The sequence below is a fragment of the Pongo pygmaeus genome, chromosome 14 (assembly GCF_028885625.2).
Source record: "Pongo pygmaeus isolate AG05252 chromosome 14, NHGRI_mPonPyg2-v2.0_pri, whole genome shotgun sequence".
NCBI classification, from domain to species: Eukaryota; Metazoa; Chordata; class Mammalia; order Primates; family Hominidae; genus Pongo; species Pongo pygmaeus.
Genome location: NC_072387.2, coordinates 49,054,123 through 49,079,673, shown reverse-complemented (window position 1 = coordinate 49,079,673; position 25,551 = coordinate 49,054,123).

Sequence of the window (25,551 nt, the reverse complement as noted above, 5' to 3'; positions counted from 1 at the left end):
CACATTCAGTTTGGAGACTGGCATTTGCAGGCATGTACTCTTTGTGACTGCTTGGAGTTTCCTTGTTAAAGAAACCGAGGCTAGCAGCCTTTTATAAAGAGAAACAATCACCCTTACTTTTTTTTTTTTTTTTTGACAATACAGACTTTTCCTAACACCAGTTTTACTTAATGTGCAGCACAACTGTGCTGAATACTCACTTTGCAAAGTAGAGAAAATGGGCACATTTGGGGCAAGCCAGAATTCTGAAGGGGAAGGAGGTAGAGAGTTGAGGTCATGCAGAAAATAGCTGGTGTGGATGCCAAAGAGGCACTTGGGTCTGTTCAGGTCAACAAGCTTAACTTGAGTTCCCATACTGTGCCAGGCATGAGGGACACAGAAAAAGACAAGATGCTCTCCTGCCTGCAGGGGCATGGCAGGGCAGTGATGGCAGACACTTCCGAATAATAAGGGGTGTGGTAGAGGCAAGTCTGAGTGCTGTGGAAACCAGGCTGTGGGCAGGAAGGTGCTGTAGCCCAGCTTCTGTTGGCAAGCAAGTCTTCCTGAAGGAGAAAACACCTTAATTGGAGTTAACCTGGTGTAGGAAAGACAAGCCACGTCAGATGGAAGGAACTTTGTGGGGAATGGCATGGAGGTAAGAGTAATGTGGTGGATGAGGAAAAACCAAGCACAGTTCAGCATCATCAGAATGATGTGTGCATGTGGCATGTGCATGTGTGCACAGGTCTGTGCGTGTGTGTATGCATGTGTGTGTGTGTGCATGCATGTGTGCGTGTGTGCGTGTGCATATGTGTATAATTGTGGGGGGGGGGGCTATCAAGAAAAGAAGCCAGGCTAGGGGAGGGATAGCATTAGGAGAAATACCTAATGTAGATGATGGGTTGATGGGTGTGGCAAACTACCATGGCACATGCATACCTGTGTAACAAACCTACACATTCTGCACATGTATCCTAGAACTTAAAAAAAAAAGAAAAGAAAAGAAGCTGAAGAGGTCAGCAGGGCCAGATCAAGAGAGTCTTGAATGTGAGGGTAAAGAATGTGACTCTCATCGTGGAAACAATGGGTGAACCAGGCACATGGGAGGTTTGCATCTAGAAAAATCTCTAGGGCAGCAGGAGGGGTGCAGGGTGGATTTGTGGGGGCAAGACTGGGGATGGTGGGATGCTGTGGCTATGGTCCGGGTGAAGGGCAAGAAGGGCATGGGCAGGAACAGAGGGTTGGAAAGGAGAGGGGGATGGGGAGAGAAGGCAGAGGCACCAGGAAGAGGGCAGCTGGAGCAGACAGGAAGAGGCTCACCCCAGGCTCCAGCGGCAGAACTCACCCCCAGGGCACCTTTCCAGAGGTCACAGCTCTGAAGATCCAGGGAAACAATTTCCCTGATTTTTTCTCAGGTAAGTAGAGGCAGTGGAGAGAAAGCTTGTTATCCTTATTGAGAAAGAGGAAAGAATGAATTGAAAAATGAATACTGGGATCTTTAGAGGAAGAATGTAGGAAAAATGTACAAAATTGACTTGACTTCTCCTTGGACCCAGTTTAGAGGTTTTATAAGACAGGAGAGCTACAGAAAGAAAACTAGAGTTAAGCCTAACGGATGCCGGAGTGCACTGCCCAATTCCCCAGCTGCGGGGCGGCAGACAGCTCTCAGCTGAGTCCCTCCCTGGGATTCGCGTGGGCCAAGGTCAGATCTGCTTCCTGGGGCAGTCTGCACCCAGTACCTGGTTGGTGTGGGGTACAAAGGCATGGTCTCCTTGACTTAACTTGGGCCACTTTCAGTGTTCCCCTTGGGTACGCCGAGGCTTAAACTCTGACTGCACTGAAGTTCAACATCCCCCTGCACCCAGTCCTTTCTTTACTCCCCCACTGGTTGTGATCCACACATCACTCCTTAGGAACTGTCCTGGACCCAAGTCTGTATCTGAAGTCGGCTTCCTGAGAGCTTGATTTGCAGTGTTAGAGGAGTGAAATTACGTGAACCCTCCGAGAGGAGGACCAAACTGGGTTCTTCGTTTCTAGGAAGATTGGTGATAAGCATTTGTCTTATCAGGGAGGTGGGCGAAGGTCTTTTCTGGGACTTTGGGGCTGGAAAAGTGGTCTGGCCAAGTCCCCAGAGAATGGGCTCTGACGTCAGACAGACCTGAGTTCAAATTCCTGCTCCAATTGATCAACTCTGGGATTTTGAGGTCCTATCGCCTTTCTGCCCCTCAGGTGCTTCTGTGAAACAGGAATAATAGTCATACTTACCTTGCAGTCATACTTATTTTCCCAAACCTCGTGGGGCCAAACAAAATGGTGCTCTTGCTGTAATTCCCAGTGCTTGGTGTGTAGTATGGTCCTCAGTGTCAAAGGAATGACCGGTGAGCAACGTTGATAGGAGGAGTCGTTCAGGCGGCATTGCCAGTAATCCAGGTGAAGAATGATTGGAAAATGTATTGTGGTGGAATGAGGAGGTTATTGCAGCCAGGACCTAGCTGAGCAGACTGATCCAACCCACACATATCCAATTCCTGAAATAGATCCTAGCAAGTCAGCTCACTCGAGAATGTTTTGAGTCATCCACTACAGATGAGATGCTGGCAGTGGGGGACGCAGCATGTTGGCCATTTTCTGGAGAACCCTAATTAACGACTCTGTTAGTGGGTGAGTTAGAGATCTATTTATTTTGTGAGTTAAAGAATTTTAATTTATGTCACCATTAAGTACAGTCATGGCATAGAATAGGTGCTCAGAAGATATTTACTGAATGAAATATGTTATATAAGACACTTCAAGTGCTTTAGGGCCAGTAGAATTTATCTCATACCAAGAGTGAGATATTTAAAAAACAAAGATGATATGTCCCAGAAGTTAGCCAGATGAAAAACAGGAATTCACTGAGACAGAATGAAGTACGTAACCCAGGAGCATTCTGAAGTCTCCCTGGGATCAGCGAGAGATAGGATGGGTAAAAGATAAGGCACAGAGAGTTCTCAATGGACTTGACCCTGCTTATCTATGCTCACAAAAGGAGCTACCAGAAGACAGAACACAAAGCAGAGGTGCTCCCTAAGGAATTTCCATATTTATGTTCCAGTGGCTTTTGGTGCTATCTATCTATTGTCCTGTTTATATTGGTTCCAGTTTTGCATTTCCTGAGTACACACCAGCTAATAATAAGGGGCCAGAGCCGGTTATATATTGGGGAAGCTGTCCTCCCTGGGATTAAAATTGTGGCCATGAATAATCCACAGAGAGGAGAGACTGAAAGCTCTGCCCTGAGACGAAGCGAGTCATTGTGGATATCTTTTGGATTCGGATAGTTTTCCCATCCTAGGTGAGACACCACCCTAGGGATTGGAAGTTCAAATGTCCACGGGGCAAGGCAGGTCAGATAAATGAGGAAACCATCTGGGAAAAAAGCAAAAAAGAATGGTGCCTGCATCCTCCAGTGGGTGACTGGGTAAACAAACCACCGTGGACTATCACTGGCCAGTAAAAGCAACGCACTATTGATACCCGCAACAAGATGGATCAATCTACGGGGAATGACGATGAGTGAAAAAACCAATCCCAAAGGCCACATACTGCATATTTCATTTCTGTAACATTCTCCATTTGACAAAATTATAGAATTGGAGAAGAGATTAGTGTTTGCCTTTGCCTGGGGCTGAGGAGGAGCAGGATAAGGATGGGTGTGCCTATCCCGTGGGATCCTGCTGGTGACTGAACTGTCTGTGTCTTGACTGTCCTTGTCAATATCCTGGTTGTGATCTTGTATTAGAGTTCTGCAAGATGTCACAATTAGGGGGAGACTGGGTAAAAAGAACATGGGATCGCTCTGAATTATCTTGTACAATTGCATGTGAACCTACCATTATCTTAAAACAAAAATTCAATATGAAGAAGGAAGGGTGGGGACTGCGGTGAACTAGACAGCACATGACTCTTTTAAAGGGCAACTGTGTTTTTTTAGAAAACCAACATATAGTACAAACCCAAAATAACAAGCACCTCCCCCTCGACTAACCAATCAACCAACCAACAAAGAAATAAAAATATCTGTCTACCCACTTAAGCTCTCAAACTTTTTTTCTAAAGTAACCATTTTAGACGTAAATCTTTAAAAAATGTAGCACATATTCCTCCGCCTTTTTAAATGTCATGTACTGAATGTAGCAAATATTCTCAGCTGCTCATTGAATCAAGATTTCTTCATCTGCAAATCATTGATAACCTTGCTGGAAATGGCTTAACCACCAAGAGAAGGCTATTTGTAAAATAAAAAGTTGGGATAGTGGATGAAGGTGTTTAGGGCTGTTTGAACATTATTCCATGAAGCCCTGCTGCCGTGCTTTGTAAGTTTTAGAATTGATTTTAGGGTTTTTCTGTCTCCTCTTTTACTGCCAGGCTCATAGTAATGTTTTCTTGATACTGTCAGCATGCTTGCATGCAGTGAACTATCATTTCCTTCTCACTTACTGTGAGCTTGAAAGTGGATAACAAAACTCTCTCTGTGTGTGTGTGTGTGTGTGTGTGTGTGTAAGTGAGAGAGAGAGGAAGGGAGGGAGAGACAGAAGGAGGGAGACAGAGAGATTGAGTAAATAGGCATTGAGTGGGAATCGGAGGGACTGAATATTCACTCTTTTGTGTATAGTCTTTGTAACATCCCTTTTGACTGCTCAAAGGCCTTATTGATTTCAAATAGTTAAGACTTCTGAGACACTGCATTTTGAGAAGGTAAAATGAAACTTAAAAATGGAAATTGCATGTTGCTTATTTCAGACTGGCCAGAATAATACTTTTGAGAGGCAGCTTGTGAGAGGGTTAAAAACCTAGGCTCTGGAGCCAGACTGTCTGGGTTTAAATCCTGGCCCTACTTCATACAAGCTGTGTGACTTCTTCAGGCAAGTTACCTAACCTCTCTGTGCCTCGGTTTCTTTACCTATAAACTGGGGTTGATGATAATAATACCTATCTCATAGTGTTGTTGGAATTAAATGAACTGATAGATGTAAAACATGTAGAAGGGTATCTAACACATAGGAAATGCTACATATGTTTGTAAATATGAAGCGGTAGATGTTGCCAGCCACTACTCTCCATCCTCTTGTAACTTTCTCTCCCGGCAGGTCTGGCAGATTTTTGACCATAGGTGAGGAAACATGAAGCAGTTTTCTTTAGGTTCCTGGATTATTATCACTTGGCCGTATGGGAGACCCCAGCCTTCCTCTAGACTGTGTCTCCTTGGGAGCCATGAATTTAGGATGTGGAAGGGAGAGTGGGAGATGAAGATGGCTTCATGTGATTTTCCTGTGCCTGAACCTGCCATTCCTCTGTTCTCACAATGGCTCTGGATGCCCCTTCTACCCCTTCTGTCATCTGTCCCTCTAGGTGCAAATTTTAGATTCCCTGGAGAGACCATCTGACTGGCCCAGCTTGGCCCGGCGTGGGCATCAGTTCGAGCCTGGGGAGTCTCAAGTGGTATAAGCAGTGTAAGGGGCTCACAATAGAAGGCATGGGGCAGGGATGAAGTCACTGTCCTGAGCTGGGCAGGTGCTCGGAAACGGCTCATTACATTCATGCATCAGACTAGATACTGCGCTAGGGAGACCTGGGGCTGTAGTTAGCTGCTTACTAGCAGGGTGTCTTTAGGGAATCCATTTTACCACCTTATCCCTCAGTCTCCTCATTGGAAATGGGGAAGTTGGTGACACCTATATTTCTTACTGCACCAGTCTAGGACCGGCTACATAGTTTGCCAGCTCCAGTACAAAATGAAAACATGGGGCACTTTTTTCCAGCATGATTATTAAGGCAGCAATAGCAGAGCATTAAACCAAGTGTGGGGTCCTTTTAAATGTAAAGTCCTAGGGAGGTTGCCCACCCAAGAAGCTGCCCTGCACAAGATGGTGATAATGATCTCATGCAAAGCCATATAGCACAAGCATCATACATCTTCCGCTTGTATGTTTCGTCATTTAATCTTAAAATCTTCTTTATTTTTATTTATTTACTTATTTTTGAGATGGAGTCTCTCACTCTGTCGCCCAGGCTGGAGTGCAGCAGCACGATCTTTGCTCACTGCAACCTCCGCCTCCCGGGTTCAAGCAATTCTCGTGCCTCAGCCTCTGGAGTAGCTGGGATTACAGGCGCTGCCACCATGCCTGGCTAATTTTTGTGTTTTTAGTAGAAGCGGGGTTTCGCCATGTTGGCCAGGCTGGTCTCAAACTCCTGATCTTAGGGGATCCGCCTGCCTCGGCCTCCCAAATTGTTGGGATTACAGGCGTGAGCCACTGGGTCCAGCCAAAATGTTCTTTAAAAGAAGGAAACTTGGCTGACACTCTGTGGAGAGGTGATATTCAGCCAACGTGCCCTGGGACAGGCTGGCCTATTGTCACATCCCTTGGAGTTGGCCAGCACCCATGCTGTTGAGATTGTGAAGCGGTTTCCAGCATCAGCCCCATGCAACACTCATCAGAGTGAAAGACAAGGGTTTCTGCTGCCTCTTTTTCTGTTCTGGACTTCACCATGCTCAGAGGGAAGCTCCACGAGGGGACCCTGCAGGAAGTTCAAGAACATGGCTGGGACCACAGCCTTGTGAGGTCCCTGCCTGACTGCCACCTGCCCCCACAGGCTCACCCAGGAGCCCTCCCTGGGGACCAGCATCTGGGAGGGGCTCTCCAGTGGCACCACTTGGCTCTCAGGGAAGGGAATCTGTGTTGGTCCGTTTGTGTTGCTATAAAGGAATACCTGAGACTGGGTAATTTATCAAGAAAACAGATTTATTTGGCTCATGATTCTGCAGGCTGTACATAAAGCCTGGTACCGGCATCTGCTTCTGGTGGGGGCCTCAGGAAGCTTCTGCTCATGGTGGACAGTGAAGGGGGAGCAGGCCCATGACATGGCAAGAGCAAGAGCAAGGGGGGGAGGAGGCGGCAGTCTCCTTTACCCAGCTAGATCTCACATGAACTCATAGCGAGAACTCACTCAATCCTGTGAGGACAGCACCAAGCCATTCACGAAGGATCCGCCCCTATGATCCTAACACCTCACACCAGGCCTACCCCCAACACTGCAGGTCATGTTTCAACAGGAGATTTGGAGGAGACACACATCCGAACTACACAAGAATTCATTCCCCTGCAGAAGGGAGGGTGGCCTTTTCATCTCGAACACAAAACAAATCGTTTCTACTCTACCTTCTTTTCTCACTTGAGCCCATCCAAAACTCATGATTAGGTCATCTCATTGTCCACTTGCCTAGTCCACTGCTGGACTAAGCACTGTCCTTTTCACAGGCTTCTGTCTCAGTGACAGTCTGGACCCCCAGGGGCTGCTGTATCAATTTCTTGATCAGAAGGGGCTCTGGAAGTTCCCTTGCTTCTAGATCTTCTCTCTCCTTTGTTCTCCTTCTTATGCTCTTGGTGTCAAGGACTTATGCTAGGTTGTCTGGAGGCCCCATCTTGCTCCTGTTCCTTCTTGCCTCCCTGCAAACATATTTTGGAGTCTGGAAAAGTGTTCTTCACTACCACAGAGCCAGTCACACCCCTACCCAACTCCCACCAACTCCCCACTTTCTGGTAAAGCTTCTCCCTAACTTTCTTCTGAGAAGTCCATGTTAGCCACCAATGGTGTATTAGCTGACAGAATGGCCTGTAGGAGGGGAAGGAGGAAGAAGGGAGAGAAGGAGGAAAGGAACACCACCTATCCAAGGAAGTTCAAGATAATTGCATTCTTCCTCTCTGAAATAATGGAGGGAACATGTGTCTCATAATTCAGGGCAGTTCCTCCTCTTATGAGTGGCTGGCATTCTAGATCCTAAGGCAGCCGCTTGGAAATCAATACACTTTCCAAAGAAACGCTATTACGCCTCATGCTTCTCAACCCAGCCCACAGAAGCGTTTTTACGATGTGGACCTGAAGCACTCCACCAATCAACAAGGTTCACAACCCCCAAGTCCCTGTAATGCGGTCTCTGTGATACACTGATGAAAGCTGTGTTACAGTTTGGGGTACTGGTGACAGCTGGCAGAGGGGATACCATCCTCCAGGGTGTAGCAGTTTGCATAAGTAAAGATGCTTCTACCTTCTGGAAGATGCCTCCCCAGCTATGAACATCCTCATAAAGACGGTGCCTTTTTTGGGGCATACACATCCCAATGGGCAAAATGTGCCCAGTAGAGGTGAAGGCTGGACTCCAAACCCAGGCTCTCCTGTGGCCCTTTGCTCACAAGTGTTAGAGCATCATTATATGTTTTTTTTTTTTTTTTTCCTCAGACAGTCCATTTTGTATGCATTCTCTGCAGCTGCAGACCTCAAGGACTTGACTGCTTTTATAATGATGATGAATAAAAGCAAAGTCTTTGAAGAAAAAAGTTCATTTTGATTTTTCAAGACAAGTCAGCAGCAGCCTCAGAGACTTTGCAATCCTTTTTGCCCTGCGCTCCCTGCTTGGAGCTTCACATTCATGTGTTGTTTGCTGTAACTGAAAAATGCCTCGGTCTCTGGAAAGCTAAGTGGATGCAAATGGATTTGGAATTGTCAGCTTGGAACAGTCTCCAGTGGCCGGGAGCCCCGAGACAACTTTGATGGCCCTGACAGAGCCGCCCTTGTAGCTCCTCGGGAAAGCCGGCTGCCTGGCATGCTTCTTGCCATCTGTAGCTATCTGGGACCTAGCTCTCTATTTATGAGGCTGCAGGAGATGAAAGCAGAAACCACGTTAATTATTGCAAAGTGCTTTTTACTTTCAAAAGTGCTGCACTAGCGTTAATTAATTATTCCGACTTACAACACTCTGGTGAGGTAGGTCAGATTATTACCCCTTTCTACCTTGGAGGAAATGAAGACACAGAAATTTAATGACTCCCCAGGGGACCTGGAAGAAGTTGGTCTCCTAGACAGAGTTAGGTTTTCAACGTGGTGTGTCTGGCTTCCTGCCGGGCTCTGTGCGTGTTGCCACACCTTGCTGCTACAACCAGTATCCTCAGAGCTTCTTAGGCAGGGACAACTTCTGTCTACCATTATCAGAAGAAACGGGATTTTCCAGAGGCTCTGGTGGGTGGAAACAAAGGGGAAAGATTGCTGTTCCTTTTCCAGTCCACACCAAGGGAAGGAAGCTTCTCTTTCTTGGTCCTTCACCCCTCCGAAGGAGGCAAGGTTTGGGATGAAGGTTGCTCCTGGTCAGATGCCCCATGAGGTGGTGGAGAAGGGGAGGGAGAGAGAGCATGGGGGATGAGGACTGTTCGTAGTGCTTCTGTGCCAGGCATGTGCTTTCTAGATGATTTCCCATCTGCATGGATCAGAAAGCAGAGATACTGATGCAGCTGCCTTTCATTATTGGGCAGAGAGAGATTAAGTGTTGGAAAAAAATCCTTCCTTATGGCTGGGTGGCAGGGAGAGGAGACGTGGGCTTTGGAATCAGACAGCTCCCGGTTCTCATGCTGGCTGTTCCGCTCCTAGCCTCCCTCCTCATCTGTAAAGTGGTGGTGATGAAGGAATTCGTAGACTTGAAGTGTCTGGCACAGACGCTATCATCCCCTTCCCCACATCCAGGATGAGTTCATTTTGGTCTTTTCACTTCAGACCCCCTACTTTCCAACAGAAATCTTTCCTGGATTTGAGCAGTTACCTTTCTCACCTACAAATTTATCAGATGACCTTGGATTATCAGACATCCTCCAGAACTGCTGTCCGCGTGCCCTCCTTATTTCTGCACAGAATTTCTGAACCTCTGGGCTGGCATGGTCCAGGTGAGGCTCACATGGACAGTGGGTTGTAAAGGAAGAACAGGCACAGGCTAAGAAAAGAGGTGGAGGAGGAAGACGCGGTTCCACGATGCGGGAGGGGAAGAAGAGGCAGCTTTTGAAGGAGCTCCATCGCCCACCCCCAGCATCGAGCCCCGACGGGGCCCCTGTAACTCTCTTAGGGGTGGATTGTGGCGAGGAGAGAGGCGGCTGGTTCAGTTTGGGATCCCCAATATTCTAGGACAGCCCCATCTTCTCTCGCTTCCATGAACACAGCTCCCAAGGCGGTCTCTGCATTTGGCCACAAAATTGCGTCTCCTAAGCTGCTGCGCCCTCTGGGAGCCGGTGGTGTTCAGTCCCACAGTGGCCAGATTGTCCTCCGTGGAGGGAGGTGAGACAAGACAGTCGGTGTTTTTGTGACCCCTGGTGCAGTGAGAGGCACCTTTCTTCTGACACATCCTGCCCCCAAGAGCCGTCACGTGGCAACTTGCCTTCCCCTTGAGGCGCCCCGGGCCATTTGTGTGCTGGGCCTCTCCCGTGTGTTAGCAGAGAAATCTCTAGTCCTTGTGGGCGGCTCACGGTGGCTCACGCCTGTAATTCCAGCACTTTGGGAGGCCGAGGCGGGTGGATCACCTGAGGTCAGGAGTTTGAGAGCAGCCTGGCCAACATGGTGAAACCCCATCTCTACTAAAAATACAAAAATTAGCTAGGCGTGGTGGTGCGCGCCTGTAGTCCCAGCTACTCGGGAGTCTGAGGCAGGAGAACAGCGTGAACCCGGGAGGCGGAGCTTGCAGTGAGCCAAGAATGCGCCACTGCACTCCAGCCCGGGCGACAGAGCCAGACTCTGTCTCAAAAAAAAAAAAAAAAAAAAAAAAAAGAACGAAATCTCTAGTCCTTGACTTGCAAGGCTCCTGTCCAGAACTGCTGGGGCTCACAACCCATGTATCCATTAACTAGCTAGGTGATCTTGGGTACATTCCTTCATAGCTGGGTGTCTTGTTTTTTATCCGCAAAATGGGAGAATAATGATATCAGTCTTGCTAGGAGGATCAAATGAGTTAAGACAGTTAAAGCACTTCAAACAGAGCTACGTTAGCTATTATTATTGTTAACTTTAGTGTACTATGAGAGGGTGGACCCTGCCTGGGTTACAGGGCAGCAGGAAGCAATTTGGTTCAATTCTCTTGAATGTGGGAGAGCCAGGGGGTGGTGGGCACGCTTCTACTGCAATCTCCCTCCTTCCTTGAAAGATTTGTGTGGGTCAGTGGACAGGAAACAGATAATTCTAATAAAGGAATGGCCTCCTTGCTACTTTCTGAATAAATTCCAAATCCCTTAGTGTGGCATTCAAGGCCTGCCCGGGATCTGGCCTGGACTCATCGCAACAGCTATGGCGCACACAGTGGGCGTGGAATACGTATGTGTCTCCTGAGTATGGACCCGTGAAATCCTTTTCTACCCTCCTCCCCCAGAGGCCACCAGCTCTGGTTTATTCTCACTGCTCCTAACACCTTGAAACTTCATGCCTCCACACATTGTTCTCTCCAAATTTCTCCTCCTAACAAGACCCATTTCCTAAATCGCCTTTACCCTAAAGCCTTTTTTGGAGTCCTCCCCTCTTTCACCTTCAAATTAAATCACATCTTCTCTGTAGTACATTGTTTACCCCACTACCAAAGAAGTTTGAACCTGGGCACGAGGGCTCACACCTATAATCCCAGCACTTTGGGAGGCTGAAGTGGGAGGATCATTCGAGGCCAGGAGTTTGAGACCAGCTTAGCAACACAGCCCGACCTTGTCTCTACAAAAAATAATAAAAAATAAATTAGCTGGGTGTGGTGGCGGGCACCTGTAGTCCCAGCTACTAGGGAGGCTGAGGTGGGAGGATCACTTTAGTGCAGGAGTCGAGGCTGCAGTGAGCTATGATGGCGTCACTGCACTCCAGCCTGGGTGACAGAGGGAGACCCTGTCTCAAATAAATGAATAAATAAATAAATAAATAAATAAATAGATAGATAAATTTTAAAAAAGAAGTTTGCGTGTGCGTATGTGTGCGATGTGTGCGTTCATGCATTTGGATGCATCCCAGCCACCTGTCTTTCTCCCAGCCCATCTGCCAAACAGCGCTAGAGGGATAATTCTAAAAGCACCAGTTGAGCCCTCCCCTCTGTGTTTTAACTGGCTGCTGTAATTGAATGCCAGCACATGACATTTGTTATTTTACATAACCCTCATGATCTATGAGGTGGGTATTATTATGCCCATTTTACAGATGAGAGGATGGAGGTTTAGAAAGATTCAGTATTTCTCCCAAGATTGCACCATTAGTACAAGCAGGGATTCCATCTGAGTGTGGCTGACCTCCCAAATCAATGCCTCTGACCCTTAGCTATACAGCCTGTACTGCACTCCACAGATCAAAAACCCAAAATGAGAAACAGCCACCCTCCTCAGCAGATGCTGAAGCCTCGGGCCTGGTTTCCAGCACTCCCCTCTGTGCATCGTGGTCCAGCCTCATGGGTCCGTGTGTGTTACCTAGCCAGCCCATCTCTCTGGGCCTGGGCCATGGAGTTTCCTACCGCCTCTGCCTGGAATGTCCAGCTGCCCAACCACTGTGAAAACAGTGAGTTGGGTCAAGTGTTAACTCCTTTGGGAAGCCTGCTCTGCCTCTCCCTCTCTAATCTTCAGGAATGATTAGGGGCTCCCTTCCTGTGGCCCCTCCAGTCTCCCCCAGCCCTTCCTGCGGGCAGCTGTGTGCTCACATGCCATTCCAACCCCTGGACAGTCTGTCCCCAGAGATCGTGGGCTTTGCTATGTTTGTCCTTGTATCTTTGAGCCTGGCTTTGGCCCTGACCACACATGTGTGGCACTGTAAATGCTGCTGAAGTAATAGAGAGTTGGGTAAATGATGATTGCTTTTCTGCCTTGCTGGCTACCAATCCCACCTTCACAGAGCAGGCCCAGCACATTCCCATTGTGCTGGGCCACTAGGGAGCCGTTTGGGGAAACCAAGCTAACATTCTTCTAATGTTCAGGAAAAATAGGTGGTTTCACTGCAGGTTTCATTGCAGGTCACCTGACTGGCCTCGAGGGCAGTTCAAGTCTCTACTTAAACACCTGAGAATGGATGCTGGGCCACTCCCTGGGGATCATTTTGCCCCATGCAGTAATTCTACCAGTCTGGGTAGCAGAAAGGTTAAGTGACTTGCTCAAGGACCCACAGAACTAAGGGACAGAGCTTGGGTTGGGAAGCAGTGGCCTCTGTGCTTTCTGCTCTGGGACCCATTTCTCAGCCCTTGGGAGGGCCCACTGAGGGTGGGGTGCGGTTTGGGCTGGCTTTGAAATCCTTGGGATCGTCTGGCGAAGTTGAGAACAGGGCAGCAGCCTTGCTTCAGAAGTCTTGGGGCTGCTCTGGGTACCTGAGCTGCTGCCCCGGCAGCAGGAAGTAATACTTTTAGAGCTTTAGCCCCAAAACCTCAGAAACTTTTTGATGATGCATTAAATGTCAAGTATATTGTTGAGAGGTGAAAAAAAAAAAAAAACCCAGGTATCAGCCTTTGTTACTGAGATGACAGGAGATAGTAATATTACAGGAAGTCATACTGTCAAAATAATAGAGAGGGTAGCGTCTAGGGGGCCACACCTTATAATAACTGTACTTAGTACAAAGGAGATTTCGTGTGCACCTCCTCATCTGTGCACTCTGAGGTGGAGCCCGGAGAGGAGGTGTAGAGAGAAGAAGGTGGAGTCTGCTCTGCGGGTATCTTTGCTTTGACATACAAAGCAGAGATTAACTCAAAGACTGCTTTGTCTGGGGACAGACTACTCAGGCTGCAGGCAATTACCATGAAAATTCAAGTTAAAAAAAATGCGTAATTGAAGCAAAAGGATTTTTAAATCTTTTTTTTTTGCCTAAATGATTTGTCTACTTAGATGATAATTTCCAGATAATTGCAGCATTTTGGAACTGGAAGGGTCTCTAAGGGGTCATTTTTCCCCACTGATGAGGGCTTCGCAGCCTGCAGATGGACTTGGTTCAGGTCCTCAGCTAGGTGATGGCTCAGCAAGTCTGGCCCCTAGGCAGCCTGGCCCCATGCCTGCCACTTCCTGCCGCCACACCCTGCCCCCTCCCATCTCCTTTCCAAATGAGCTAACTCCCTGGGCGAGCCTTCTGTTCTGCAGGACGAGTTATCTAGCCTAGCCCCTGGCACGGTGTAAGTCCTGGACACACGTTTGCTGAGAGAACAAACATGAGTTGGGCAGGAACTGGGTCAGGCTCCTCCACATGTTGTATGTGAAGCCCGTAGGTAGAGCTGGTTCGTGGCCTGGCTGTTTAAACATGCAGGGACTTAGGCTGCAAGCGGGTGTGGGCCGCATGGTGTGTTTGGAAGCAAAGCAACATTCACACGCTGTAGCGAAAGACATCTCCCTTCCGACTCCAGACAGGAGCTATTCTCTCCCTTATTTCTGTCTCTAGACCTGACCCTCCTTCAAGCCCATCTCTCCAGCTGCCTGCCTGGCACCTCCACTAGGATATGCAGCTGGCATCTCACTCTTGACATGGCCAAACCAGTCTTCTTCCATTTTCTGCTCGGTTACAGCATTTATCTACTCATTAAATCTAAAGAGTCGCTCTTGGTTCTTCTGTTTCCCACTCCTCCAAGCACACTCAATCTACCAGCAAGTCCCATTGGCTTTGCAGTAAAGAATATACATCAGATTGGGCCACGTGTCAACCCTCTACCTCTACTCCCCTCATTCAAGCCACCACCGTCTCCCTGAGCTCTGGGTCCCGCAGCTCCTCCTGTTCTGGGCAGACCCACGCTTGCTCCCATCCCGGGTCTTTGCACCACTCTGCCCTCTTTTGCCCACGCCTCCTGCCTCTGGGATGGCTGCCTCCTCCTTGGCATCGGCCTGCTCTTGGCTCAGACATGACCCCTTACAGAGGTACTCCCCGACTCCCATCTCAGAAAGTCCCCTTGCTCCCCGTTACTCATCACTTTACTGTTTTGGTTTTGTGTTCAGGACACTTATTACCATCAAACACTCTCTTACTTACTGATTTGTCTGCTGTCACCTCCCCATGCTGAAGGGTTAATCTCCAGGAGGGCAGGGACTGTGTCAGCCTCACGGCAGGAGCTCAGTCAGTGCTGCCTGCAGTGAGCAACACACTGGCATCTTCACAAGTCTCTGCTCCACCTTCCTCTCTGTCATTCACCTGTATATGCCAAACAGCTGCTGAAAAGCCAGAAGAGGAGTTCAAGGACACTCACACAATCTTTGAAAAGACATGGGTTTTATTTCCTCTCCTTACCACCGTGGCAGTGCGAGGGGCGGCGTTTCTGCTCTGCGCACCTCCATGGAGGCAGGCACACAACCTTGCTGTGGTCAGCACACCCTCATCCTCACTCCGCCAGTGAGAAGACCCAAAGCTCTGCAGGGCTCGGGAGCACAGGTGTGTGGGCAGGATCCGTGCCGCGGCTCTTGCTAGCTCTGCTGCGAAGTGGTCCCAAGGGGACAGTCATTCATTCATCATAGGGAGACTAGGAAAGGCTTGTAGCTTGGTTCTCCCGTCTGCCTGGGTGCTCAGTGCTTACTGGCAGGGCCATTGTGGCCTGGGCGTGTGGCTTTCTTGCCTGACTGCATGTGCATCTGCCAGTGGCTCTCGAGCACCCATAGAGATCTTCCTTGTCCAGGCTTCTTGCCAGGACCCAGGGCTGGGGACAGATGTGCAAATGACAGCGACCAGCTCTGTAAGGAAGCAACAACTGTCCACATCTCCATCTGCCTCACCTGATGCTCGCCATCATCTCTGCCCCAACTATGCAGGCTACGGTTGCAGATAAATGTTTCCCATCTCACATGGATTAAGAGCTTGCTGTGTGCCACCGATTATGTGTTTTATGTTCCTTTATAGTTTAATCCTTGCAAACAATCCAATGAAGACAGCCTTTGAAACCTCATTTTTAGAGTGCAGGAACTGAATGAAACTCAGAGAAATTAAGTGGCCCACATCTAGTAAGTGGCAGTCCAGGAGTCAGCTGGAAGTCTTCCAAACCCAAACTCATATTCTCATATTCTCATAGTCCACGACCTGGACCCACAGTGACCATCTGTCCCAAGTTGCCCAGGATGTGGGAATTTTACTGCTAAAACTAGAAGAGTCCCAGACAACCTAGGATGGTTGGTGGCTTCACCTGTGCAGGTGAGGAGGTGATCATAGTCAGTCCAGTTGAGTTTAGGCCTAATCTAGGTTTCTGATAAAAGGAAAATATATCCTTTTTCTTCCCCATTTCCTTCTCTGACCTTTTGCTAGTCAGCTTTTAAGATGCATGTGTTCATCTTTTGTCATTGTTCCTAAATGACACGTATTATTAAACACCAATATTTGAAGTTTGGTAGGAGCTGGCCCTTGACTCCAAGCTTGTTTGGGTTGGGACATTACTTTTTGATGATAGGTAGGTGACATGGTTTGGCTCTCTGTCCCCACCCAAATCATGTGAAATTGTAATTCCCACTGTTGGGGGAGGGGCCTGGTGGGAGGTGATAGGATCATGGTGGGAGATATCCCCCTTGCTGTTCTTGTGATAGTGAGTTCTCATGAGATCTGGTATTTTAAAAGCGTGTAGCACTCCCCCCTTCTCTCGCTCCCTCCTGCTGCCATGTGAAGACGTGCCTGCTTCTCCTTTGCCTTTCACCAGGTTTGTAAGTTTCCTAAGGCCTCCCCAGCCATGCCTCCTGTACAGCCTGTGGACCTGTGAGTCAATTAAACCTCTTTTCTTTCTAAATTACCCAGTCTCAGGTTGTTCTTTATAGCAATGTGAGAAGGGACAAATAAGTAGGAGTTTTGGGTTTACTTTATATTCACCCTCTTCCATTTTTCAATTGTGCCTTTGTTGTCCTTCATGAGATAATTTAGCAAGTATTGGTCAACTTGGAAGTGATTCTACACAGGTTGTGCAGATTATGGGGTCAATGTTCACAGCAGGACAGCCTGAGGAGGAGCCTATGGGGAGCCTTGTCTGAGGGTGGACCTGCTGAGGCTGGCGGGAAGCCAGTGTCCTCCTTTCCTGGAGATGAGGGACCAACTCCAGGGCTCCCTGATGTCCGCTTCGATGACTTCACATACAACGTGTGACTCTAGTGACTCCAGAACCGCTAAGCCGTTTCACCAACAATGCCCAGACGGACCATTCTTAGCCATTCCCCCCTACTGTCTCTTGTCTCTGTTTCTCCCTCTTCTCTTACCTCCCACAAAATAGCCTTTGCCATCTTAGTTTCTCCTGAGGCTAATTTCACCGAACTTTTTGCTAGCCAGTGAGAATTAACTTCAGTTAATCAGTTGAAGAGATTATTCAGCTAAAAGGTAAACAGGGGAGGGTATTTCTAGTTAATTAGTGAGAAAGAAGTTAAAAAGTTTAAAGGACTCCTTGATTTGTAGTATGTTGTAACTGGGGAGCTGGAATCGGTGTTACTTCTGTAGGTGCTGACACAACATCAGTGGGGATGAGGCCGAGGTACTTGGATTGTCAGTGGCCCCCCACACCACCCTGTGATTCTGATGCACCCCAAAGTCTGAGAACTGTTGCCCTGACCCAATTACTCCCACAGCCCCAGAGCATGGCGGGGGTCCTTGAACAGGGCCCTAGTTCCCTTGCAATCTCTTTGCCTTTTAGTTTTAAAACTAGCTATTCATCACTGGTTAGTTAACTGTTATGCATTTCTACAGGACTGCATTGTTAGGAGCCTCAACTTGGCTTCTCTACAACCACATTCAACATTGGCCTTCCAAACCCACTCCACTCCTGTATTGTCTATTGCAGGCCTGTGCCCTCACCATGCACCCGGTCCAGTCTGGAAACCCGAGTCTCTGTGTTTCCGTCCCCTCTGGCTTGGCCCTCAAGCCTCTGCGTCTTCCCTGGGTCATTCAAGTCTTCCAGGTGATGCCTATATTGTTAGTCTCTACAGTCTGGCCTTACAGCATCGTCAGAGCTGCCCTAAGGCCCAGGTAGAGTTGTGGGTCCTCTCTCCGCTGCCTCCCTGAGTTCTGACTCTTCATGTGTTCAGGGACTTCCTGCCTCTGCGCCTCCCACCCCGTGCTTTGGCCACAGCACAGACTCTTCTGATTCTGTAGCTATGCTTCTGCTTTTCCCTCCACCTGGCTGCTCTGGTCATAGAAATTCGACCCCTCACTTAAGAACACCCCCAGAAGTCACCTCTGTGAAGCCTTCTTTGGTTCTTCTAAAATAAGTGAGTTGCTCCATCCTCTGTGTCTGCCAGCACTTTCTCTGCTCCTCTGGACTTCATTGGTCAGGGGTGGGGGGTGCTACTGTTGGTCTTGTAGCCACCCTGGATTGTGACCTCGCAGAGGTCAAGGGCTGTGCTGGCGCCCCCCGTGTCTGCGTGTTGACAGCAGACTTACCGGGGACACGCTGTAGAGCTGTGATGGTGGCTGTTGGCCGAATGGATGAATGGCTTCAGTAACTTCACTGCAACACGCAGGAGTCCTTGATCTCCCCCCTTGAAAGGTATTGGGGGTTTCCCTAGACACTGCCACTTCAAAGCCATACAGAAAAATTTAGAGCTAAAAGAGGCAACATTGTTTATTTCTCAAGAAGATGCTTTGGTGTTCCTTCCTGCACCTGTGAGAGGCCTCCTGTTTGACCTTGATGTTTCCCTGTCAGGCTACACAGCGGTTAAAGGCAGGGCCCCAGAGGGTGTGCCACGGTGCCCAGAGAGAGAGAGGGGGAGTGGGCGCTGCCCTCCAGACTGCGTCCCCAGTCTGGGAGAAAGGGGCACTCGTCCTGACTGGATTGCCCAGACAGGCACCCCTTTCCTAACTTGCCTGCCCGGAAAGGTAGGTGTAATTCCTCCACCCGGAGGGAATGCTTTCTGCTAACTCACAGAGAGGCTTTGACTTGTCACTCTGCCTTCTAGAAGTGACCACATGTTTTTTTTGCTCTCGGCAAGGGGGTGCCCTTGGCTGCTCTCCTGTGTGGGAGTCTTCCCCTTAATCCTTGCTCCTAGACATTTGCATTTTCACAACGACCCTTTGTGGCAGGTGGGTCCTTGCCTTCTTCAGATGACCTTGAATAACACTGTCCTCTGCACTTCTGGCTGCCACGGAAGAGGCATGACTGCTGTGAGTCTGGGGCCTTGGAACCATTTTAGACCAAGGCAGGAAAAATAAACAGATGGGCGAGGTAGGTGGCTGCCCTTGAATTCTCACTCTCGTTATGCGCCCATTACTGGTGGCCAGTTGACTAAGCATTTAGGACTTGGCTTTGCCATTTGTCAGCTGATTAAACAATAGAGCTTTACTGAGCAGCTCCCATGGGCTCGTGTCATTATGCCTATTTTACAGAGGGAGAAACTGAGTTTCAACAAAGAAATTGCACAAACCCAGAACTAAACAGGACCGGGCTGCCAGAGGGTGCTTTTCTGTGCTGAATCATGGGGCCTTCTTGCTGACCAGAGCAGAGAAGAAAAGTCTCCTGTGGTCGGTGGAGTTTTTCCTTTTCGGATTTTCTCCCCTATGACTGATCTCAGTCCTTGCCTGGCCACTCCTGCCTGTCCTACAAACACCGAAAACCGCTGTCCTTTTCTCAGCCGTCATTTAGCAGTCGGGCAGCGTGTGTCCTGACGTATGGGCTGCAGTCAGGGCGGGGGCCCTGACAAACAGGATTCATTCACCAGGCCCTGGCCTGCCAGCTCCCTCACGGGCGTCACATGGGGCCGAATGAAAAGAGCAGGGGGTGCCCGCCAGGGAGGCCTATCCAGGGGCTTTCTTCCCCGCGGCGCCGTTCCCTGGGCCTGCCAAGTCCCACGAGCCAGCACACTGGAGAAGCGTTTTCAAAGCGAGGCCTTTGCCCTCCTTGACAGGCTCCTCAAAGCCTGCCTCGCTCTGGCAGTGCCTGGGAGATCCTGTGAAAGGCGCTTTTTGTTCACCCTCCTCACTGGGGACATCTTCGGGGAGCCACTGCTTGAGAAGCACAGTGTGAGCTGGAGGACACTTGAGGCAGGGCCACTTGGGTGGGCAGCGGGAGGAGCAGAGTCCGGGGAGCAGGGCAGGCAGGGAAGGCACTGGAAAACGCAGAGACTGCTCCTGGGAAGAGTACATTTCAGAACTGAGGAACACTGCCCAAAAGTTTCTTTTAGAAGTGGGAGGCAAAGAGCGCTTAACCTTTATTTTTATTTTTATTTCTTTAGTTGCACGGCTGTGTTTGGTGTACAAATAACACCTGGGGTCTGTGGTGATGGGTCCTTAGGAATAGAGAGAAAGAGAAATGGTCTTGGAATTTAGTGGCCTCAAGACATAGTTTAAAAATTCATTTCCGGACCTCAACCTACGGCCTTTGACAGAAAGATGGGTTTGTTGTCCGCTGTGAAATAAAAGCCATCTGAGGCTTGTGGGAGCATGATGAGCACCAGAGTCCGGCTTAGAAATCACGGTGATGGCCCAGAAAACTCGGCCAACCACAGATACCTTTGCTGCTTCTAGAAGCCCAGGACACTGGCACCGTGAGGCAATGCCGGAGGTTCGTCCCATCCCTGGTCTCTTGCAAACATTTTAAATTGAAGCCTTTAATAGTCAGCATGAGAGCACTCGGATTCAATTATATTCATCTCTGAAGATGTCCTGATATCGCCTACTTGTTTATAAAAATTAATCATAAAATATTGAACTAGTGGAGGGTTTGTATGTTTTCTATAAAGCCTAAAAAATGAATTCCATTTGGATCCAGTGAAAGGTGAATTAACAAATTATTCCCTCAGTAGGACAAGAATGTTGAAGAAAAAAACGGAATGATTTTTCTTTTGAACAATTCTTAGCCAATACAAACAAAAAAATCAACAAACGAAAGCAAGCCAAACAACCAAACACCTCTCCAGTATTGTGTTTAGACCAGTTTGTACAAAGTTGGTACTGGTTTTATGACCTAACTTTTCCCCCCACTGTTTAAATGGATTTGGACATTATCTTTCAAATATGCCACTTACAAGGAAGGTCTGAGTGGGTTTGCTTTTGCAGTGCATTTACAAAGCAAGCTATCGAACTGGCTCACAAGCCAAACAGAGGCCCCTGGAAAGACAATATCCCTTCCTTCCTGAGGCAGATATTTCAGGATTGGGGAAGCAGAGTTTCCTGTGTTCTCACAAGGGGCTGAGATAAAGAAACCCAGGGCAGTTTTGGAAAGAATTCAGCCTGCCACAAGCACGAGGCTGTTGTTTTTGTGTGCAGGGCCCCATTTCACAATGAGAGGCCTGCCTGGCCAGAGTGACCGTGGGGACAGGACGTGATGTGGACAGGGCTTTGGAGCTGGAAGAGTCCTCTCAAAGTGTGATGTTGAGAAGCAGTGATGCAGAGGACTCCCTGGAAAGGTCAGCACTTCTCTCCCTCGTCCCACCTCTTGCGCCAACCCACCCACCATCCTCACCTTTGATTATCCACACACGTGTGTCTTACTGCTCCTCTTCCGTACCATGAGAGCATCAGAAATCTTAGTGCCCTCTGCGAATGTTTATTTAGTTTCCATTATGTTTTCCCCTTGTTTCTATGATCAACAAAAGGCAAAACAGAGAAGTAGGTATTCGCCTTCAATGTATTTCCCCATCTGTCATCCAATTTCCTTTTTTGTGTTTTCTCTACTCCCAGCCTATTTACTGTCCTGCGTCCTGTAGGAGCCTCTACTGCAATGAATGAAAGTAATCTGACAGCCTGGGCAACACGTGAAAACCCGTCTCTACCAAAAAATACAAAAAAATTAGCAGGGCATGGTGGCACGCGCCTGTAGTCCCAGCTACTCAGGAGGCTGAGGTGGGGGGATCCCTTGAACCCAGCAGGGAGGCAGAGGCTGCAGTGAGCTGAGATGGCACCACTGCACTCCAGCCTGGGCAACAGAGTGAGACTCCGTCTCAAAAAAAAAAAAGTAACTTGAGTACTTAATTCATGCAGAGATATTGATATCTGATAACTTTAGCCTCTTCCAGAGTTTTATTGTATTTAAAAGAAGTCCATGAAAGAAAAAAAACTTTACCAAATATGAAAGTAATAACAATAATGATAATAATACAGCCATAAGGAAGAAAAAAATTCAACAACATAATAACAAGTGTCTGTTGATAGGGATTAAGGCGTAGGTGGAAAGGAAATGGGAGGAAATAGAAGATCATTAATTTTCTCACCTTTTGTATTTGGGAGATAATAGATACTATTTGATTTCTGATTAATTGATAATAGAAAATTAAGCATCTTATTTAAAATCGAGGAGGTAACCACTATTAGGACTAAAATTCAGATTACACAGAAAACAGAGGAAATAATAAATAAAAGAAATTATTTAAGATGATAGAATTGTGACAAATGTATTATAATAATAAATGTAATGAGATCAATTCATTTATTAAAATAAATAAACTCACAAAAATGGGTAAAAAAATCTAAATACAATGTTGTATTGTCTTTAAAAAAGTAACTGAAGCCAAGTGACTCAGAATCGGAGATAGTGCTTCAACTCCCAGAAATATCCCTCTAATGGTGGAATTCCAGGCACTGTGGCATTTGGGAGGGGTAGATATTTTTGGACTAAGCTTTCCTAGCCTCTAAAATCAGACCATATGGTTGCCAGCTCATAAGACCAACCCTGTGTGCCTCAGTGTTTGTTCTAGATTGCTGAGCTTCCAAAGGGCAGGGGCTGTGCCTGCTTTGTTTAATTCCAGGCATTTCAGAGAAGTTCCATGTGCAGACATGCGTTTTGGTGTGGAAGAGTTAGAGAAGGGCAGGATTAGGGACACGTTGTGCTTCCCACTCCATTAGGTAGAGTGTCTCTGGTAGAGAAGCCTCTCCGGAAGTTATGGTGGCTACTCAGGGCCTCGAGTGTGCTGTTTGATGTCTCCAAGCATTTGCATTCAACGGATCAGCACTTGATTTATCAGGGTTCACCTATGTGTTATGGTTTCTGAGAGGCAGAATCAAACAGACCTGGGTTAGAATACCAGCTCTTCCACTTACCAGCTGTATGACCTTGTGAGAATTACTTAAACTCCATGGCCCTCAGTCAACTCATCTGTACTATGCTTCATTCACTCATTCATTCATAATTCAATAATTACTCATTGAAAGCTTACTATGTGGTGGTCTCTATTCTGGATTCTGGATATTCAAAATCTCTGCTTTCAAGGAGCTTATATTCTAATGGACTAAGGCAGAAAATAAATAAAAACAACAACAATCAACAAATACATTCATAATATACCACGTGAGATAAATGATATGAAAAAAGGCCAAGTGGGGTGACAGAATAGAGTGATGGTGGGATGTGTGAGTTGTGTGTGTATGGTGAGGGTGTGTGTGTGTGAGTATGGTGAGGGTGTGTGAATGTGTGTGTGCACATCCCCGTTGCTACTGTAGATAGGCTGGTCAAGGAGAGTCTGCCTGAATGAACTGAATGAGCTGTCTGGAGACTTGAGAAAAGACTCTTCCTTGCAGAAGGAACACCAAGTATGAAGGCTCTGTGGCAGCAGAGAAGAGGCTGCAGTGCAATGAGCTGGGAGGGCAGCAGGATTCGAGGGCAGAGCTATCTGAGAGCTACACAGAGTATTCCAGGCCATGGTTAAGGACTTTGGATTCTTCCTGGAGGTAGCCAGAAACCACTGGAGGAGTTTGAGCAGAGCAGGGATTAAAAAGGATGACGCTGGCTTCTGAGTTGAGAATAGACTGACTCTGCAGACGTGGCAGCCGCAAGATGAGTTAGGACAGATGACAGAGTCTGGACCAGAGTGTTGCAGAGGAGGTGACAAAATGGTTGACTCTGGATCAGGTTTTTTTTTTTTTTCTTCTTTTGGAGACAGAGTCTTGCTTTGTTGACCAGGCTGGAGTACAGTGACACAATCTTGGCTCACTGTAACCTCTGCCTCCCAGGTTCAAGTGATTCTCCTGCCTCAGCCTCCTGAGTAGCTGGGATTACAGGCGCCCGCCACCACGCCCAGCTAATTTTTGTATTTTTAGTAGAGACAGGGTTTCACCATGTTGGCCAGGCTGGTCTCGAACTCCTGACCTCAGGTGATCTGCCCACCTCGGCCTCCCAAACTGCTGGGATTACGGGCACGAGCCACTGTGCTCAGCTGGATTGGTTTTAAAGACAGAATTGACCAGATTTCTGGGTTGGATATAGGATGAGAAAGAAAGGAAGGAATCAAGGATGATGCAAGTTTTTTGGTCTGAGCTACTGCAAGAATGGAGCTGCTGTAGACTGAGCTGGGGAAGACATGGATGGAAGGGTGGTAGCAAAAGTTCCATTTTGACCACATGAAATGCCTGTTAGATAGAGAAATGGAGACGTTAAGTTGGAAGTTGGAACTAAAAGATTGGGATTCAGGGAGTGAAGTCAGGAAGGAGATACAAATTTGGACAAAGCAATTACAACCTTTTGAGACTAGACAGCATTGCATATGGGGTGCCTGTGGATAAAAAAGAGACCTGAGCCTGGGTCCTGCCAACATTTGGGGGTCAGGGAGATGAAGAGGAGCTAGCACAAGAGTAAACAGCCAGTTGGGTGGGAGGAAGAACAAGGAAGGTGGTATTTGGGAAGCCAAGTGATGAAAGAGTTTAAGGAGGATGGAGTCTTCAGCTGTGCTAAGGGTTGCTGGTGGTCAAATGAAGTGAGGGCCATGGAATATTGTGAGGTTAAATAAAATAACATTTGTAAAGCACTTAGCACACAAAGCAAATGCCCAACAAATGGTAGCACTAGTAAAGGCTGGTCAGTACTTAAAGTTCCATAGTTAGAGATGCCTTCATTTGGGTGAACATGCCCGGGAGGGATCCTCGTTCTGATGAGGGGTAGGGTGAGAGATGAATACACTGCATGTGAATAGGGACAAAGATTCTCTGCTTGGCCAAACTGTAGACCAACTCCTCAACGTTTTCCTAGGCCATCTGTGCGCTTCCTTGTAAAATCCGTTTTAGCAAAGAGCCCTAATCAGTGAGTTTATCAAGAGCCCCCATCCTCCATATCTGATCACCCTTGTAACTAATCAGGCTCGTCATCTTCCTCCATCCCCAGGTGATGTCTGGTCACCCTGGGCTATATTCAGCAAGAATCCTGTTAGGTTGGTTTAGCCACAGTCCCCCTTATCCCTGATGTTTCCTCTTAGTAATTTTCCATTCATCGACCCCCATTCCGCTCCTTGGCTGTAAATTCCCACTTGTCCGTGCTGTATTTGGAGTTGAGCCCAAGTTCTCCCCCACCACCACGCCCCACTGCAGTGGTCCTCATACCTATCATGATGGTTCTGATAATGTCTGCCTTACCATGCTCTTTTTTTTTTTTTTTTTTCTCTGTGGCCCAGGCTGGAGCGCAGTGGCACGATCTCGGCTCACTGCAAACTCTGCCTGCCTCCCAGGTTCAAGCAATTCTCCTGCCTCAGCCTCCCAAGTAGCTGGGATTACAGGTACCCACCACTACTCCTGTCTGATTTTTATTAGAGACAGGGTTTCGCCATGTTGGCCAGGCTGGTCTCGAACTCCTGACTTGAGGCGTTCTGCCCACCTTGGCCTCCCAAAGTGCTGGGATTACAGGTGTGAGCCACTGTGCCCGGGCCTGCCTTACCATGCTTTAACAAGTACCATTGAATCATTTTTCTTTAACAGTAGTAAGAGAGATTACCACAGAAGAGAGAAGGAGCATAGGAAGTGGGGAAGTTTCCTGAAGTAAGTTTCTGTGTTATAGCTTCCCTGAGCCCTGCTGCTGGTGTTACAGTCCACACTGAGATATGTTAATCAAACCCCAATTGTTTGCTCATCTTTGCACACCTGTATACTGTCTGG